At 38.3% G+C, this 16,194-nt stretch overlaps 1 protein-coding gene and 1 long non-coding RNA gene across 2 annotated transcripts in view; both read left to right on the plus strand.

Annotated features, from left to right (window-relative positions):
* The first annotated feature begins 1,782 nt into the window (after positions 1-1,782).
* Positions 1,783-2,346, plus strand: LOC124862511. Its single transcript, XR_007036930.1, has 2 exons — positions 1,783-1,919; positions 2,002-2,346. It is a non-coding gene; the product is annotated as an uncharacterized LOC124862511 (long non-coding RNA).
* A 4,842-nt stretch (positions 2,347-7,188) lies between these two features.
* Positions 7,189-16,194, plus strand: part of LOC124863302 (glutamate receptor ionotropic, NMDA 2A-like) — a 287,376-nt gene continuing 278,370 nt past the window's right edge. Inside the window, exon 1 of the mRNA XM_047357637.1 lies at positions 7,189-7,954. The gene's annotated coding sequence lies outside the window, so the exon portion shown is untranslated. The remainder of the gene's footprint in view (positions 7,955-16,194) is intronic.

The raw sequence follows: 16,194 nt of genomic DNA on the forward strand, positions 1-16,194 counted from the left end.
CCCAATTTCAATGTATTATATTAGGATTTTATGTTTTAGACCAATACAAAATGCACATAATTGTGAAATAGGATAATTAGCAATATTCAAGACACTTGATAAAGATCTGGAAAGGTTTTAAGCAGTTTTAAGTAATAAAACTATATCACAATCTTTGAATATTGCAATGTCCAGTCTGGGGGAGTTTAAGCTATTTTGCAAAGAGTAGTTGGGAAATATTTCAGTCTTTAGATGTACAAGGCTGAAAAACCTCAAATGACTCGCCTCTATAATTGTTTCAAAAAGTGGTTCTACAGTGTATAATACTTCAGCACTTACTTTTAGCATTAAAAATAAAATCACGGCACATATGGTGGCCACTTTTTATTCCAGCTGTACTTTGTTATTCTGTCAAAACATAATGATAGTAATCATTAAATTTAAGATGGCAGGATTCAAACAATACACATCTCAAAGTTTACTTGTTCAATCATGAAAAATGATGGTGAAATAGTGTTATGTGCAATATTATGAGTTATACCCTCTATTTGACCACTGAAAGGACTGACTGACTGCATCCTGCGTCACCTCAGGCAAAATAACAGGAAAAGAACAAACAGGTCACTGGTCAGATACAGACAATTGGATCAAATATTTATGTCAAATCAATATCTAAAGAGGATACAGTAGATTTTCTGGCTTCTAGACTACATATTTTACACTGTAGTTCATTTTAAAAACATGATACATGATACATGATATGTAATATCAGACTAAAACTATGTTATGATATTTGTACAGGGGAAGAAGTAAATATTTTATACAGGCCATTCTTCTTCTAAGAAACATTACAATCCAATCTAATTCTTGAAGAGCACCCTTAAAGTAATCAAAAACGTTATGCTACAGGCTGATACTACACTATTTTCTCATTATATGTTGTTATTTTAGATAACTGGATGAGTCCCTATATATTTTTCTTGTGAGAACTACACATGACCAGTTCTGGTCAGACATTTACATACATTCATCATGGGCAGGAAGGTAATTATTTATGGGCTTTTAATACTTGATTTGGACTTACTACATTGCACCTCAACCACACATTTTTTACGCACATCAAGAAGCATCTAGCATAATTCAGGCTGGAAAGTTCACCACTATTTCTGGCAGAATTGTTAGAGTTGATGTTTGGTTTGGTTTCTTGGCACTGACCTGAATTTTAAGCATAGTCAGTTTTAATAAAGTTGAAGGTGAGTTTGTAGGAAGGCTTTTACATGTCTTTAAGATCATTGCTCTGAATGGTGGGATTAATAAAGAACAATCTATGACACCACAGAGGCACAAGATAAAACAAAATGGACATCTTGGAGATAGACTGAAATTTGGATGGATAAGCCTTCTTGAGAATCTTTTTCAGTCAGACAAGGTAAGGATTAAGGTTTTTGGCCAAAACGACAAGAATATGTTGGGATGGGTCATGGTTTCTAACTCTTAGAACAGCGTACCAACTGTCAAGCATGTTAATGATTGGATCATGGTGAGGGGTCTGGTTTGCTGCCAGGGATACCTGTGGATGTAGTTATGATTATTGAACTTAATCTCAAATGAACAGTTAGATGGTTAGAACATGCACACAATTGGGTGTTTCAACAGTACTGTGAATACAAACACATACCTGAAACAGGTTTCAGAATGCTTAAAGCATTTATACAAGCAAACATTGGGCTTCAAGGAAGATCTTAAACTTTAAATCTGGATCTGTCAGGCCACAGAGCTGGGTGCAGGTTTGTGTGTTGTGTGGGTGCTCATTCTCTCTACCAGGGTACGACAGGCAGGTGCAGCCGTACAGCTGTTTCTCATCAGAGCAATCACCTGAGGAGCTTCAAAAGCTGCTGATACCTTGGAGGAACCGTCGGATTGTTAACTCGTTCTAAGTGGTAATTAGACCTACATCCCTGCTCTGTTCTTGCTGTTTTCCTAACCAGTTGGTTGTTTAACCTCTGCTTTGTTATCCCTAAGGTTGCTGACAACTGAACCCTGCCTTGGATTCCACGTCAAGGTTCTGTTTCCTGTGAGCTGTCAGTGAACCTCCGCCCTGTTTATACCTGCTGTGGTTCAGTCCCCTCCCAAACTGGTAAATACTTTGATGAATTTTACCTCAGCATGAGGGTCTCCCTGGATCTCCTGAAGCAGATTGCAGAATCTCGCTCTCCATGCTCTGCCTGTCCACCCTCCAACAACACTCGCCAACTGGAAAAGTTTGCCCGCACATCATACCGATCTGCCAACCTCAGTCTCCGTGGCTTGACAGCTACGGAGTCCTGACACTCCCAGAAAACATTCTCAATAAACCTGTTCAAATCATTTCAGTCTCAGTCTTGTGCTGCTAAAGAGTTTCCTGGTTCTAGACACAATAGGACAGGATCTGTGAGAGGAAACCACCCAATTTAAATTTAATTCACGCCTAACTCTAACAGCCTAAATCAAGAATACTAACCTTTTTCAACCGGTTTGGACAACCGAGTAGCCCACAGCAATCATCCAACACTCAAAAGTCACTTCTGTTAATGGCTGCTCTTTCCCTAATTTTACAACTTGCACTTGGTATATGGGATAGGTTAATTTTAGTGACTAAGCATGAGCCTCAAGGGCATTGTCTCGACATGGCTAACCTATAAAAACCTCAAAAGCATCTTAGAACCATTTACCAAGCCTTTTTAACACCAACAAATAAGGTTACTTAATTAACTGTCCCCAATTCATCTAGATTTTATGTGCTTTAATTTGAAACACATTTGCAGGGGTCAGTAACGGCATAAAATTCAGCAAAACATAATAGAAATGAATCAATCAACTTAACCTATCTTTCCCTAATGCTGAAACTGGTGAGCTTGATCAGGAGTCTTTTAAGACAGAGACTCTTCTATGCACTCGGTTGAGATGAATTCTTAGGAGGCAACGAGTGGATTTTTTGGGCGGAAGGTAACCTAAGTCGTCGGTATTCTTCCTCTAAGGAGACAGACTCTGATGCCCCAGGTTTCGATAGTATGTCACTGATGTCTTAAAGTTAGAAACATTGGTCTTATGTCTTAATAGTCAGTAACGTCCAGGGGTGGAATAGTTAAAGGAAGCCCTTGAGGTATAACAGAGGTTGCCTGAGGAAGCCTGAAACACAGAGCAATCAGTTGTCTGGGTAAAACTGCAGTGGAAGAAATCAGATTCTTAATTTTGAGCCACAGTTCTTCTTAGGACACACAAGTTGATCCTCTTTTCAATGCAGTTCATCAGCTGGGCTGAGTCTCGTGTCCTCTAAATCATCTGTAGCATCTTTCTCCATCCGATCTTGCTTGCTGGTCTTCTGCGAGGAAACAACCAACCCGTTCCTCTATTCTTGCTCATTTTATAGAGTATTTTTGCCACACTCTTTGTGCTTATTGGCCAGTGGTTGTTGCCATGGCTGTTCCATTGGTTACCCATTACATAAGGTGATCCCTTCCTTGGAATTCCTCAAGTTATTGTCTTCACATCAGACATGAGCAATCATCACCTCAGTCCTGAACCATCTGCTGACCTCTGAACTGCGCCCTCGCCTCAGTCATCAGCCTTGTACTGTAAGCCACGGCTCTCTCTTCCCCAAATCCTCAACATCTTCTCTATTCCTGTCTCACTCATCATTACACTTCCTCTTAAACTGTGACTTTAATTCTTACATTGTTGCTACTCAAACTTTTAGTTACAGCATTTACTGCACTTACAATTCAATACCATTACCTCAACATCCTTTCTTGTTCATACATCACAAGTGATTATCAGTACTTTTCTTACACATATAGTTGATTAACAAAATCCAGTAGCACTTATTATAAAAAATCAAACCTTATTGCATTTCTACTCATCAATCATAAATCTAAAAATCATAATTCCAACCACAATCATTGATATATCTTTAACATTATTTTCAAAAAAATCATCCTTCATTGGCTGATGAACAATGAAGGAAATTATCCTTCAATCTCTTCATGACATCGTAGTGTTATGATCATTATTCATTTGATACTCTAAAGATTAATCTCTCATATCATATGAATGTTTTAGTCTCAATCATAGTGATACACTTCTGCAACAGATAAGAGAATCACTAGCATGACCCTCAATTGACCTCCCAGACTATGAATATTTACTGATTTATATTTAATTGATTTGATTGAGGGTTTAATTAATTTATGCATGGATTCATGGATGGACCTCACCTCATTTTGGCAATCTGTGTAGTAATGTTTGTACTGATCTATCTGACGCTTTCTGGTATTTTTATTGTCACTATTGCATTTGGAATATTTTTATTACAGCCTTGCTTCAGAAATGATGCAGTATTTGTTAGTTAACGTAGTTTGTAATAATACTTGGGCCTTGCGTGTACAGTAACAGGGCCGCCAGGTAGATTGAAATGTGTATGTTTGCCCTTCACAGATAAGAGTTCCTGTGGAACCAGCTCCCAGTTTTAGTGTGTGAGGCAGACACCATGTCTACTTTTAAGGCTAGGCTTAAAACTTTCCTTTTTGATAAAGTTTATAGTTAAAGTGGCTTAGGTTATCCTGAGCTATCTCTGTAGTTATGCTGCTATAAGCTCAGACTCCTGGAGGACATAATGACCACTTTCACTCTCTCTGCTACATTATCATACTAGTCTCCAATTTTGCATTATTTGCTGTTATTTCAGGTTTTAACTTTATGTTCTCTATCTGTTTTTCTCTTTCTAGAAGCTACATCTGACCTGGCTTTGTGTTTAGCAGTGGCACCTTTCTGGAGGGGGACATCGGCTGAACAGCTGCTGCCAACAACTTAATGCTCACCTTATACAGAGGATGCACTTTGCCCTGTCTTTCAGTGCTTAACCCTTTCTCTCTCCTAGACATAGCTACTGGCTGAGCTTCTAGTGTGACTAACTGTAGGTGCTCTCTTTCATACTCTAGACTCAAAAACTGGTTTAGAGTTCATCTGCGTAGCTATCTTTCTCTCCTAGATGAAGCCACCAAAGGAGCTATAACCATTAATGTTTCGATTTTCTTTCCTATAGAAAGTACTAATAGATGGTGAGCTAAACACTGGTGAGTTGAACAAGAATGAATGTGCAAATCTGACTTGAAATGAGTAAGGGAATGCACTGGTATATGTCCTTGACTTTCAGAAATCTTGTAAACAAGAATATAAATTTGAAAAATGTTAATGTTATAGATGGTATGAATCTGTAGCTTCTAAAATAGAGGAGCAGTTCTAACATAATGTTTCTGAAGGACCAAAATGTTTTGTGGAAAAGGTACTTCCCCATTCTATATTACAATAAGACCAATATGGGTATATCAAACCATATTACAGTGTAAGCAAACAGTCTGCATTCATGTAGTTACTAACCCTCTGTATCATACCAATGTTGTTGGGTTTTTTCTACTAACCCAATGAGTATGATCTTTCCACCTTAAGCTCCAAACATGTCAATGCAAATTCTGCCCTATTGCTTAGTTTATTGTTGTGTAGCACAATCTAAGATTTAACCACTTGATTCAGGTGATGTAAATGCTGATGATGAACCAGAACTAATTTACAGAGCCTTGCAAAAAGTATTCCGACCACTGAAACTTTTTCATGTTTTCCTCCTTAAAACAAACTTAAGTGTATTTTTATATGATTTTTGGTAATAGAACCAACACAAAGTAGTACATAAGTGTGTGTTGAAAAGGAAATAATACATAGTGATATCAACCTTTTTTTAAAAAGAATAATCTAATAAGTCTTGCATGAATTTGTATTCAGCCCATTTGAGTCAAGATTTATATAACCTCCTTTTGCATCAATTTAGAGATTAAAAGTTTTGCCCATTTTCTTTGTAAAATGCTCAAGTTAGATTTAAAGGAGTGTTAATGTTTATTTTTCAGTCTTGCCACAGATTTTTAATCATATTTAGTTCTGGACTTTGACTGGACCATTCTTACACAAAAACATCATGCGATCCAAACCATTCCATTGCAGGTCTGGCTGCATGTTTATGGTTGTTGGGCTGCTGGAAGGTGAAATTCTGTCCCAGTCTCAAGTTGTTTGCAGCCTCCAACATGCAATCTTCCAAAGCTGCCATGTAATTGCTGCCAACTTTCACCAGCTTCCCTGTCCCAGCAAAGAAAAAAACAAGCATCTCCACAGTATGATGCTACCACCATCGTGTTTCACTATGGAACCACCACACTTAGGGGTTTGCATGCAGGACAAAAGTCCTCCAGAGCACCTTCCTCCGCATGTTTGCTCTCACCTATCTGGCTGTAATTAAACTTTGAGTTGGATTTCCTACGACTGTCTTTCAAAAGTGGCTTTCTTCTTACCACTCTTCCATAAAGGCCTTTTTTCCTATCAACATATTATCCCACCTGAGATGGGGATTTGTTGCTCCTTCTCCAAAGACACATGGGTCTGTAGGCTGCTTCTGTGATTAATGTAGGTTGACTGTCACATCTTGGTAGGTATGCAGTTGGGTCATACTCTTTATTTTCAGATGATAGATTGAACAGATCTTGAAATATTGTTTTGTAACCTAATTCTATTGTACATCTTCTCACAATATTACCTCTTACTTGTCCAATGTATTCCTTTGTCTTCATGATTCATGCAGTTTCTTCACCATATGTCTAACAAACCACTCTACTAAATAGGTGTCATCTGAAAGCATTAGTTCCAGTGGTTTTTATATAGGGATGTCAGAGTAAAAGGGACTGAATACACAATTTTCTATTTTTATTTTATTTTTTGTAAAACATGTTGAAAACCGTAATTTTTCTTCCATTTTACAGATCTGACCTACTTTGAGCTGGTCTGTCAAATATAAAACCAGTGAAGTACCTTAAAGATTGTGGTTGTAAGACGAAAACATGAAAAAAAAAAAAAAAAAGGTTTTTGAAAATGTTTTGTAAGGCACAGTAGGCTACAGCAAAACGCGCAAAACCTGTTTGTTTATTTATTAGCCCACTAGGTCCTTTTGTTTCAGCACGCACATAAAAGTGAGACCTTGTCAAGTTATTCACCCACAGCTGGAAAAAAAGGGGAAAGCAGACATTCATTTTGCATTTAATATTTTATTTTTATGTGCCACTTATCAGCTCTGTTGTGCTCTGGGTTTTCCGCAAGGGTTGTCTCTTCGGCGTCCCAAAAGACGTGAGTGAGGGAATTGTTGTTAAATCTGACGGTGAAGTGTCACACGCTCACTTCTGCCTTATAAGTCTTTTCTTATTATTCTTATTTTAAAGTAAGCGACTTGCTGATGGACCATTAGCGCATAGAGCTGAGCAGAGACAGACCTACCAGTCCGTCTATCAACCTGCCCCTGCATCTGCAGTAGCGCGCGGTGACATACACACACGAGAGCATTCGGCTCGCGCGCACACGCAAGAAACAGCGAGTCCCGCGCGCGGTTCGCATCCCGTTCGCTGCCCGGAGCACCTCCAACTGTACGCAGCTATAGCCCCATGTACATTGTGCGTGTCCGCGTGCGTCCGGTGGTTGCTCGCTTGCTTTTTCCACCCCCGCTGCGCCTCCTCTCCTCTCCCCTCCCGGGACAAGGAATACCGAGATCCAGGGAGCTGTAATCACACAGAGGCAAGTTGAGTCCCCCCCCTCCGCCCCCCCAACAATGCGCGGGGGCCAACAGAGATTGCAGTGGAGAATCAGCAGTGTAGGCGCACACACGCGATGAAGATTGGATTACAAAAAGAAAGAGGAAAAACAGTGATTTTATTTCGCCTCAATGTGAGGTGTTAAAACAAGAGGATTTCATTCATCTTTTTTTTTGTGAACCGCGCTTGGAATTATTCATTACCAGAGATTCTGTGATTTTCTTTTCCCCTCCCTGCATGGTTATTCAAGGGAGAGAGTGGACTGTTGCAATGTCATCTCACACCGCTGTTTTGGACCTCTGTGGAAGGGAGATGCTGTAAGTACTTTATTTCCATCCATTTCTGATCCCTTCTCTCTGTTGATCAGTCGACACTGTGTGACTTTTAAAGCGTTCCTCGCCCAAAGTGCAGCAGCCCACAGGCAGAGAACACAACTGTCCGCATTAGAACTTGGATATAAACACGTTTAGGCTAACAAAAAAAAAATAGATATCCTCTATTAATTCATAATGTTGCTGCAGTGCGCACTCAGCTAATTCTACACAAGTCCGCGTTTAGATAAAAAAGAAAAAAAAAAAACCTGCAAAAACATCGAACATTTCTAACTCAAAATCCCAATTGATCATAAAATATTCAATTAACTGGATAAATACATTCAAATTTCGCGTTCTAGGGATTTTCCTATGAAAAGGATGGATAACACATTGCGGGGTTTGGGTTGGCACAACTTCTCTCTCCATCCCATCTCAGGACGAGCGATCAGCCGTTAACAGTGGAGAGATCATCATACAACACGCCGCTTATTGACTATTTCATTTACTTTCAAGCACAGGTTGCAGCTGTTCTCTGCAGGATGGAGTAATTAAGTGAACATAAGCGTTTAAAAAAGAAAAGAAGAAAATCTACCCAGTGTGCGTCCTGGTAAAGATGTAGATGAGCCATGTTCCAACCAGTGCCAGTGGGGGTCGCACTTGCATTGTATTGGCTTCATTGGATCAAATGGGAAGATCTAAATAAATTAACCACCCTCTCAACCCCAGTTTCTCTCTCCCACTCTGTTCTCGGGATGCAGTCACGTTGTTGCAGCGCAGTGTTTCTCCCATCACAGAAAAGCTCTCTATATTTAAGAATAGAAATAGACATTTCTAGCTGCATGCTTCTTAGAAGGGAAACCTATATTTAGACCGAACAGAACCGATCCTAAAATGAATGGGGATCTAAACAGAAACTGAATTGGGGCCAATCATCCCGGCGCGACTAATATTCCCCTTGTATCATTACTTTCCAAAATTTTATGTACTATTGATAATATATTACCAATAATATTATTTACAGATATCTTAGTAAATTAGAATATCACTAATATGTAATTTTATCACAGTATTAAAATAAAGCTAAAGCCATACACAGATTCAGTGCACACAGTGATATATATCAGGGTTATGTTAATTATGGTGATTAGGGATTACAAAGGACCAATTAAAAACAAGGATTTTTAATACAGAGGCTACTAAAAACTATGCTTATGTCATGTACATTATGTGCACTCAGTACCTTCTGAATAAATTACCTCATCAATGTGGCATGGCATAGAAACAGTCAACTTGTGGGAGTCCTGTTAAGGAAGCCCAGGTTGCTTTAATAGCAGTCTTCAGCTCTCCTGCATTGTTGGCTTGGGTGTCTCTGATATTTCTTTTGAAATTTCCATCTTCATTTTCTATGGGCATTCTCTATTCCCTTTGGACAGTGAATAGCAGTCTATTGCTTTTTGTCCTTTACCCAGGCCAGACACTTCTGACGTCTCTGTTCAAGAGTGAGTTAATGCAAGGAAAACAACAGTTGTAGGCAATTTCTAGGATTCCCCAATGTGGGATGGATCTTGAAGGACCTCCATCAGTTTTTGAATCTTTACCAAACTCTTGAATTGGCTTATTTTCACTATTTTGTCAATGCTAGTTATTTATCTTGCTTTTTTCACCAAACTTTTTCCTTCCTCTCAACTTCCTCCTAATATAGTTGGGTGTAGCACGTTCTAATCAACTAGCTTCTTCAACAATATACTTTTAAAGTCTTTCCCCTTCTTGATGATGGTGTCTGTGTATGTCTCCTAGACAGTTGTCAAATCAGCAGTCTTCCCAATGATTGTGAAGGCAATAACATAGCATTTCTGTGTTGAAACTAAATTGTTTATTGGTCTCTTGTAATAGTCTAATTGGCTGACAAAAGTGGTTAATCAGTTTCCATTTGCTTTAAACTATAATCATTAAAACGAGCAGAAATAGATGGTTGAAATATATCAGTCTGCATAAATGAACCTTTAAGCTTCTATTTTTGAATTGAAGTACAGAAATAAATTAACTTTCAATTATATTATAATTTGAAATGCACCTGTGCAACTAGAAAGCAATCTCTTCTACCCATATTTGTTGAGTAGTTGAATTGCATTCACTTTACATGGTTTATATATTTATAGCATACTTATCCATCTTAGTTGGTTCAGAATTTCTCTTGTGGGCCTCTCTGGCTCAGAAATTAATTGTTGCTGATCACAAAAAGAATGTACCTTGAAATCCATCTTGCTCTTTAGAAAAAAATATAATCCAAATAATTTTGGGGAAGATCCATGCTTTTTTCCTACTGTTGACACAGTTTTAAGTAATATTCCCTGACTTTAGCAGTTCAAGTGATTTTATTGTGTATACAGTATAACATAAGATTTTAAATATCAAACATCATAGGGTATGTGTTAAGAATAATGATCAGTTGTACAACCAAATTATTTAGTTTGAGAAACAATTGTAGTGCTCTGTGGAGCTCCTTTTGGTTTAATGGCTCTAAGATGTTGTTTTGTTTGCTTTGCTTTGGGCTAGCTCTTATATTGACAATTTAATAATAATTATAATTCAGACAGAATGCCCTTTCTAAACTTTTAAAATGTCACTTATCTGTTCAGCAAAAGTGTTTGTTGTCTTGTGCTTATGCAGGAAAACAAAAAAGTTTAAAAATACATGAACAATATACGAACACGGATTTGTGCCACTTTTGTATCCCATTACATCTGAAGATGAAAGCAAGGGTTGTGGAAAGAAACAGGATATATGCAGGAGTTGCAATTGATAGCTTTTTAGCTTTGACTTTTATTTACATATAGATGAAAACCGTATCAGAAACACACAACTATTTGAGTGATTTTTACAGATTATCATGGTAAGGCGTTAAAAAGTCAAGACCAGAAGGAGTCTAGCCTATGGGAGATATCTCTCTTCTAAGGTGGAATTTGATTTAAATTAATCAATGTTGTTCTTGGCCACATAAAACCTGAAATTGCCTTCGTTTGTGGCCTTGAGAGATGTTTTCAATGAAGAGATTCTTTTCATGCTCAGAGAAGATATCTTTATTTTATTAAGGGAAAAAAAGCAAACAACACTAACACAGACTAATTTCTTACTGCTTGCTGTTTTTACTAATACTCTTTGGCTAAAAAGTACAATTTTGGGTGTCTGGTATTTTGGCCAAAGTGAAGCAACAGGATACAAATAAGAAAGGAAAAGGAGGAAAAAGCAGGAAACCACATTAGCAACGCTTACAAGGTTTATGATTTTAAAATAGGCACAGCACAACTTGTAAATGTCAGGCTTTAAAGTGGCTCACAAGGAGAGGTGAAAATATATAGACTCTACATTCTGTGTAGTTGATATTGTCCGGCCAAAAAAGGGCCCAACAATATTTTCTATGTGTGTGGAAGGAGAAAGGATTTGTCAGAAAAGCAGTATTTTGAAAGTGACATAGATTGTGTAGGTGTGAATGAGACTTTTTACTTACATTTATTTACAAGTAAATGTCTATTACAATGAATGCAAGCCACACCATATGTACCGTCTATGCACAGGCATGTGTTGGGCATCAGGTGCAGAGAAAGTGCGTGCAACTCTGTTTCAATCCTTTATGAGGGAATATGAGTGATTTCATTTCTTCCCTTACATTAAATCCCTCCTGTTCCCTTTCTGTCTCTTTTACACACACACACACTGAAGGTTTATTGCAAGGTAGAGGGGTAGGTGCAGTGGGGGAGACAACATGTTGAAGCCTGAGTGGTAACAGACGATTACTTCCACTGGGCTTCTCCTGGGCGGTCATGCACATGTCAGGGCGCATGGAGCAGATGGCTTGGGCCTGAGAGAGAGGGGCTGAGTGGAGGAATGACTTGGAGAATATGGTTGGGGAAATTTGGAGACGAAGAAGAATATCATCAGATATAAGAGGAACTTAGTTATCTATTTCACTGGGACATTAAATGCAATCTTAGGCAAAATTAAGACTACATTTCATTGAAAAGATTGCTCAAATTTTAAGACAGCAGCGTTGAGGCATATTTTGTCTTTTAGCCAGCAGTAATGTCATAGTGAGGTATGAACGAGGACTTAAATGCAGGCTTAGGAGTAGAATAAAGCTGTCAAAGTGTCAGATATGCCACACCACAAGTAAACTGTGACATACTGTATAGTAGATACATTGCAGTTGCAGTTGAATATACTGCTGCACTACATTCACAGGAGTGTACCGTGTAACCTATGTGTTGCTACAGATTAGAACATCATTCTGTAGCAAGGATGGGACTAAAAAGAGTCATAGAAAGACTATTCATAAAACATGTATCAACATAGTTGCAACTTATCTTCTTTTATCTTGTCATGTCATGTTTGAAGCAATCTTCCAGTTTTACAAACCTACCTTCAATACATAGTAACAGACAAGTTACATAATCATGTTGCACAACATAGCTGCTAAACTTTAGGTAAACCAGGTATCAATTGTGACCTGTCTGAGCCTATCCCAGCAATAACGTGGGGTAGACCATGAACAGTTTGCCGATCCATCACTTGACAAGCAGGTCAACAAACAACCATAGAAGAGTTTCCAGTTAACCAAACATATATAATTCATGTTTTTAGACTTTGACCATAATCATTAACTAAGACACCCTTCAAACAGACCACATCACATTAAAGCAAGCACTTACACCTCCATGTTGTGCATTTGGGCTGAATGCTGAGAGACTGAGGGAGGTTGTGAGGTTTTGAAAAGGCGGTTTGAATGCTAAACACATTTCTCACATTGTAAAAGAGAAGCCCTGCAATCATATTTAGTGAGGATGAGGGAACAAAATGAGGATGAAACATAGGAGGAAAAAACAGGAAATATTTCAGAATTTAAAATACTTTAGGTTTCAGAGACCTGGTGTGGTTGACACCTTTGTGATAATAAAAAAAAAAAAAAAAAAAACAAACCACACAAACTTTATTTTTTGTGTAAATGGTTCCTTTTTCTTTCTGGCTTTTGTCGCCTTTATTTCACAGTATACAGACAGGAAATGGGCAGAGAAAAGGGGAGAAGACATGCATCAAAGGTCCAAGGGTCGGGAATTGAACCCTGGACCCTGTGCGCACACTTCACCTCTACACCATGCGCCACACCACCGTGAGTGGTTCATTTTGACTGCATTTGCACAAGGGCCTGACATGCCGCTTCATGTCTAAATGTGCCCACTGTCAGTTAAGACTTCCATGTGGCTTCTTCTGGGTGCTCACACTCATGCCAGGGAATATGCACATGTTGATATTTACACCACTTTAGGGTAAGCTGCCCCATAATGATGTTTCTTATACAGTATTGATCTCAAAACAAGCTTTCTTGTTGTTTAGCTTGCACTGCCATGATCTGTCAAGGTCTTCTTTGTCTGTTGCATATTTGGATCGTGGCTCGGATATTTATCATTAGTCATTAATTATTGGTTAACACACTCATATATAAATCTGAATTGGTAACAGTCATCTGCATAGGGATCTGGTACACCACTGAGACCAGGTGCAGATAAAAAAAATAAAGATACACCAACTTTATGGTCAAGAAAGCTCCCAAGTAGCAATTCCTTCTACCAAACAATGTGTCAGGTAATGAGTAACTATGGGGTTAAAATTAGTATCCACTGGAACAAACTGCATTAAGAAAACAAAAATAACCTTATTTAAACTTTGTGCAGAAACACAAAAAACAACATTTTAGTAAGCAGAGTAAAAACTTCAACAAAAACTCACAAAATGTTAAAAAACGTTGATACTTTAAGTTAGTTAAACAAATTAAAAAGAAAACCAAGTCAGAAACCTTTACTCTTTTGCTTAACTACAACAGTCTTTTATAAGACAACTTTAATGTTGGTAGCACATTTAGGTGTTTTTATTATGAATATGACAATATTCTGTAATATTTAATATTAATACTTTAATATTTTATTAAATAATATTTCAGTCTGTTAAGGGTTGTCCTGTGAATACCAGCCCGATAAGGTGGTGGTATTAGGACAAAATTGAAAGGGATGACCCAAGCTCTGGCATCATTGAACAGCAGAACTCTGTACACACACAGAATGAATTCACACAATTTCTTCAAATACAAGAATTTATTAACAAAACTAAGTCAACTCTATGTCAAACATATTTCAATCAACAAACTCTTTGCAATGCTAAAACAACCCAACTAAATTACCAAGCAGAATGAAAGAATAAGGAAGACTAAGGGCTATGTACAATATAAACAAGTTGATCAATGAAGGTTGAAAACCATGACCAAAAGAGTGATGCAACATTACCATGCAATGTTTATGTTTGAGAACCAAGGATTATCTTTAAGAATCTGGAAATGAAGTTAAGTTAGTCTTGGAACTAATTTGGGAATAATTGGTATACCTTCAAACAACCATTCACAATGCAAGATCAGATAAAAAATTAATTTAATAAAAAATTTTAAAGAATGATTTGCTGAATAAAACCAACCTTCTGGATGACCCATTCTCAATGGTGCTTAAGAACCAAACCTTTTGGATAAATAGATCTTAATGGTGTTTAAGTAGTTATCATGTTTAGTAAAATAATATTTACGGAAATATTATTTCCTAGATTGGAAATTCACAAACTTTCTGGGTAAATGATCTTCGGCTGACTCAAAGTAGACAAGCACATGTTCTTAGCCATTAGCGTTTGGAGCTAATAAAAGAAGCTGGTAGCTCCTCATCAGAATCAAAGACATACCTTTAAAATACCACTAATAAAAGGGTTGAAATGCATAAGCGTGGATGGTGTGTTATGGCTGATCTTCTGTGTTTAAAAACCACCCTTTAAATAAAGTTTATCTAAACTTTAAAAAAAAAAAAACAGAACACATCCTTAGCTGAGTGCTAGTCTGCTAGCACTTACTGTAGCTGAGCTTCTCAACACAAACAAAAACAAGCGTCGTTAAACAAACATTATTTAGCTTAAACTAATCTTCTCTGCCCAAACACTTCCTCCTATGTCAACTGTGCTGAGGAGAAGTTGTCCTGGGGGTTGAGGAAAACACATCAACTTATAGGTAAACAAGGGTTAACTTGCAGCTAACCTCTGTAGCTGTGGAAAAGGGCTTTAGCTGGCCCGGCCGAACCGTATGTTAAAGGCACGTTCGACTCCTTGAGTGGACGCGATGCAGTGGGGTTGTTCTCGCTACCTGGACGTACACGCAAGAAGGCATGTGATGCGGTCCCGGCCTCCTTTTCCAGGCCGTGGGGAAAATCTGCTTCGATTAGGGCTGCTTCTGGAGGACTCAGAAGAAAAGTGAAGTCATGCCTGTCACATTACACCCTTTATATGAATGAATGCCGGTTACTCAAACAGCAAATCATTACTCAACTTTGTTGCATGTGATCGTAGTTACTTTTGGATCCAATTTGAAGAGTTGTGTCTGCTTGCCAGCAAGAGACATTAGCGCGCTGTCTCTCCTTCCAGCTCCGACGGGGACATGTGTGGAAGAGGTCTGTTTGTTGGAGCAAGGAGTTTTTATTCAAACAGTGACGTCATGGGAAGTCCGCTGTTACCCCTCATGTTCCTCTTCCTGGCTGAGCTGGAAGTAGGTCAATGCGATTTATTTTGAAAGTTCCAGAAAAGTTCTTACTGGCTTTTATTGTTGTAACTCATGTCTGGGTCCCAACATTGGCTAGCATTGTAATACAATGTATGTTGCAATATATTGCGTTGAATTTGTTCTGAACTTGCATTTTGAACCTTGGCTATAGTGCTTCAGAAGTATAAGAATTGTTTAAATTTCCGGAAAATAAAATAAGTTATCATTCTGTTGCAGAAATAGCTACATCAATGAAGAAACCTTTTACATCACACTATCAAACTAGCATTGGAAACAAAAGAGAGAGAAAAAAAACCTTATTATAAGATAAAATTAAATATTCATTCATCTTCTATACCACTTATTCCATAGTGGGTCACAGGGGAGCTGGTGCCTCTCTCCAGCAGTCTACAGGCGAGAGGCAGGGTGCACCCTGGACACATCGCCAATCCATCACAGACAGGACAAACAACCACACACACACTCATTCACACCTAAGGGCAATTTACCATTCATCTTTTGGACTGTGGTTGAAAGCTAGAGTACCGGGTGGGAACCCACGCATGCACAGGGAGAACATGGGAACTCCATGCAGAAAGACCCAGAGTTGAACCCAGGACCTTCTTGC

The sequence above is a fragment of the Girardinichthys multiradiatus genome, chromosome X (genome assembly GCF_021462225.1).
Source record: "Girardinichthys multiradiatus isolate DD_20200921_A chromosome X, DD_fGirMul_XY1, whole genome shotgun sequence".
In the NCBI taxonomy this organism is placed as follows: Eukaryota; Metazoa; Chordata; class Actinopteri; order Cyprinodontiformes; family Goodeidae; genus Girardinichthys; species Girardinichthys multiradiatus.